The following is a 5,000-nucleotide window of genomic DNA, read 5'->3' on the forward strand; positions in this document are numbered from 1 at the left end:
TCAAAATGTGGCATTTTTGTTTTTTTCAAAAATGAAGGGGAGGTTTAGATATTTAAACCACCAAAGCGTTTATTCTGCCTTTTCAAAATTTTTGCATTTTTGTTTTTTTCAAAAATCAAGGGAACGTTTTGATATTTAAACCACCATAGCGTTGATTCTGCATTTTCAAAATATATCCTGATTTTTTATATTTCCAAAACTCAAGGGAATGTCTGGATGTTATATCAATGTTGCGTTAATTCTGTAATTTCAAAATATATCGTATATTTTTACATTTCCAAAACCCAAGGAACTGTTTTAATATTGAAACCTCCGTAGCGTTGATTCTGTGATTTCAAAATATCGTTTATTTTTAGTTTTAAATAAAATAAAATGAAAACTACTGAAGCTAGAGGGCTGCAATTTGGTATGCTTGATGATTGGAGAGTGGATGACCAACGTACCAATTTGCCGCCCTCTAGCCTCAGTAGGTTTTGAGACCAGAGGGCAGAGAGAAAAAGTGCGGACGGTCAATAGCTTTTTTGCAGGAAGTTGAAATTGATATTACAAAGAAAATTCCATTACATAAACAAAAATATCAATACACCGTTCGTCTCCGACTTGAGTTTCATATTATATTCCTCGAATTCCGACTAAATCGTTTCATAAAAGACTATAATTCGTCTCCCGGACTATAATCAGAGGAAATAGCTCTTTTTTTTCCATTTAATTCAAAAACTCTCCTGCTCTAATTCCTCCCTGTTTGAGATAATTAATAACATAACATATTTTTCCTTTATTTATTTATTTATTCTTTTCCCTTTGATACTCATGAAAAAGGATAAGTGGAAAAACTGTCAGGTATTAATTAACATATTTTTTTTAGTTTTTTAACTCAATTCCAGTGAATTCTTCCTGATCAAAGGAAAAGGGTTTTGATGATTTTAAAAGAGTGGAATTAAAAATAGACAAACTCGAATTTTCTTATGGAATTATAGAGTATTATTATTATTATTATTATTATTATTATTATTATTATTATTATTATTATTATTATTATTATTATTATTATTATTATTATTATTATTGTATGCTGGAAGTAAACCCTCTTCTAAACATGATTTATTAAAAATAATAATTAATGCCTCAGCTGCGTTAATTTTATAAAGGTTCTTCTCTATTTTTCTAATTATTGTTTTCTCGTTGTTGCTTATTATTATTATTATTATTATTATTATTATTATTATTATTATTATTATTATTATTATTATTATTATTGTGAATGCCTGAATTTGCTCAATGAATATAACATTAAGAGCAATTGACATGCCATGATGAGAGAGAGAGAGAGAGAGAGAGAGAGAGAGAGAGAGAGAGAGAGAGAGAGAGAGAGAGAGAGAGAGAGAGAGAGAACTTTTAATTTTTCTCTAGAGAGGAAACTCAACAAGTTAAATAATAAGAAAAAAAAAAAATTATTTGAATGATCACTTCCTATTTGTCTAGTCTCGTAATTCAAGACAGACAGACGGACAGACAAAGAATAAATGACTAAATTCATTATAGTTCAGGCAAATAATGAAAAATGTTATATAAATCAAATTATAGTTAAGTGATGTATTTTTCGCTAAAATGTCATCAAGTTAGCAAAATAGAAACGCAAGAAAAATTGTCGATATATAAATATACATAAAATAAAAGGCAGAATATTTGTTTTAAAAAATTAACAAAGAATGTATATTATAAATTTAATTCCCATCATTTCTGCTAGTAAGGAATTATAACGGTAATAATATAAATATTTTTTCTTGATAAAGATATACCAAATAAGGCAATAAACATAAATAGAAATCTTGTCTGGATAACTCTCACAAAAAATACAATAATCATATTTACTCTGTCTATGCTATCTTGTTTTCCTTCGGTACAAAATATTATGACCCAAAAATCACTTTTAATATCTTATTTTCCTTCTGTATAAAATATGAACCAAAAATCACTTTTAACCACATACGATTCTACATCGACAATAATTTAAATGTCTTGTTAAATATACATGAAATGGAACACTAAACATCAATAAATATCATGTATACGTAAGCCTCACAAAAATACGAAAAATCATATTTACACTTCACAAAATATGACGAAAAAAAAATTACTTTTTGGACCCTAAGCGATTGATTCAACAAACGAAACCTTGATAAACAATGTTATAGAGCCTGTTCAAACGCCTCATCGATGCACATGTGGCCGAAAACCCCTTCGTAAAATGTGGGAACATCGACTTTACAGGATGACGTTCAAAGATTTATAACACCCTATCAAATTGAATGCGTGAAACATGACGCAATTTTTTTTTAGGATGTTGGTGCAAATATGGCCACGCTGTCGTATTTGATCGACATTTTTCTTTAATATTTTCAACTAGTCTCCAAGCTGGGGTTTCATATACAGTTCTTCAGTTAGAGCTAAAACAGTCCTTGTTTGTCGTAAGTGATGCTATGGATATAGGGTGTAAATATATCCACGGGCTTGTATTTGATAAGGATTTATCTCTCTCTTCATTTGTAACCCGTCTTCAAGCCGGGGCTTCTTATACAGTTCTTCAGTTAGAGGCTAAAACAGTCCGTGATCCTCTCAAGTGATGCTATGGCCATAGGGTATTAATATATCCACGGCCCTGTGTTTGATAAGGATCTCTCTCTCATCATTTGTGACCCGTTTTCAAGCTGGAGAATCTTATACAGTTCTTCAATTAGAGGCTCAAGCGGTCTGTGTTCCTTGACCACCTCTCCCTAAGAAGGACACAGTTCGATAGTTTCTGGTTTGAGGTACAACAGTGGCTCAGGGAAGAGACAGTACCTTAGGAAACCGGTTAAAGATATTTCTCACGGAACCGATAGATGGCATCGGCTTGCACCTTTTACTAGGATGATTTCGTTTTGACAATAAGAATATTTTTTTTACTTGTATTTACAAAATATACATTTACAATTTATAAAATTGTATATACATTACAATCTACTTACATAAATTTAGTAATTATCATAGAAAGTAAAGAATATTTTGCATTTATTCCCAAGTGCTTTTTAACTTAGGGATAAATGCAAAATATTTTTTTTTACTTCGCAATATGTCCATTCCTTTTTTTATAGCATATACAATATTATAAATTGTAAGAAACTGTATATTTTATAAAAAAAGAGTTTTAAAATATCCTATTGTCAAAACGAAATCATCCTAGTAAAACGTGCAATAGGATTGATCGATTCATTTATTCGTGATTACTAAAAGTAGCGTCACACATCTTTAGGTTAACGACGCCGTTTGACAGTAGAGAAGGCTGTATTGAGATATATGAATAAATTGGCATTGCTGTTGTAGATATTAATCTAATCATGTCTCTACACTGAACACTAAATAAATATCTGGACTAAGTCTGTCCATTACATGTAAATAAAAAAATAAATCACTTTGACAACAGGCAAGAGATGTTGTAGATTTATGCATCCAATGGCCTTGTTGCTTAATATGATCTAATTCTGTCTACAATATTAACTTGAGTAAATATTTAAAGTAAGACTCTGCATTACACATCGATTAAATTCATTATCTCTGTTCTGTTTTGACAACAGGGAATGAAGTATTTAGATAATTGCAAAAGTCGGATTTTGTGCCTGGCATATTAAGTTAAACCTGTCTATAATACATCTTGGAGAGATATATCTAGACTATAACTGTTCATAGGACATGAATGGAAGGTCACTTACTTCGATAATTCCTTTTTGACAGCGGGAAAATGACGGTTTAGATACATGCAAAAATTGTCATTTTTGCCAGACTTATTGATCAAATTCTTTCCGCAATATATCTTGAAGAAATATCTGGAATAAGAGTGTACATTAAAAAAGTAAGTTCATTCACTTTATTAATTTCGTTTTGACAATAGGGAAGGAGTATTTAAGACAAATTCATAAATTGGAATTTTTGCCAGACATATTGATCTAATCCTTTCTGCAATATATCTTGAAGAAATATGTGAAATAAGATTATACATTATACGTAAATAAATGCAATTATTTCACTTTGTTAATTCCGTTTTGACAGTAGGGTAGGACGTATTAAGATAAATTCATAAATTGGAATTTTGGTAGATATATTGGTGTAATCCTTTATATAATATATCTTGAGGAAATATGTGAAATAAGGCTGTACATTATACGTATATAAATAAATACTTAAATAAATATAATTAGCCCCCTTTGTTAATTTCGTTTTGACAGTAAGGAAGGGAGTATTAAAATAAATTCATAAATTGGAATTTTTGCTAAACATATTGGTGTAATCCTTTATATAATGTTAATTCCGTTTTGAAAATAGGGAAGGGAGTATTTAGGTAAATTCATAAATTGGAAGTTTTCCTAGACATATTAATCTAATCCTTTCTACAGTGTATCTTGAATAAGTAGCGAGAGTAAAACTGTACATTACTCACAAATGAAAGTAAATGAAAGTCATGTTGATAATTCCATTTTGACAACAGGAAAAGGAGCTCTTTAGATAAATGCCTAAATTGGAATTTTTTCCCAGGCATATTTAATCCTCTCTACGACACACCTTGTATAAATATCTGAAATAAAGCTGTACGGTTCACTTAACATGAGATTCATTCACTTTGATAATGCCGTTTTAACAATAGGGAAGGATGTATTTAGATGCATGCATAATATGTCATTTTTGCTCACCTAATAAATTCCTGTCTTTTGAAATAGACATGAGATCTTTGGTTACGTAAGATAGAAGCATTCATATTATCGTCTTTATTTCCGATACTGATCGTAGCAAGGAAGCGACGACGATAATTCCCTTCTTCTCTTCTCTTCCTGTTGTCCCCGACCTTACCTTACGTCTCATAAGGGACTCGTACCATTTGCATAATCGAATTGTTGCTTGCTTGGGCTAATTGTTTACAAGATCCCAGTCGAGAGGAGACGATCTGCGCATGCCCCCTCTACGACTCC

This window comes from Macrobrachium nipponense, chromosome 15 (assembly GCF_015104395.2).
Source record: "Macrobrachium nipponense isolate FS-2020 chromosome 15, ASM1510439v2, whole genome shotgun sequence".
NCBI lineage: Eukaryota > Metazoa > Arthropoda > Malacostraca > Decapoda > Palaemonidae > Macrobrachium > Macrobrachium nipponense.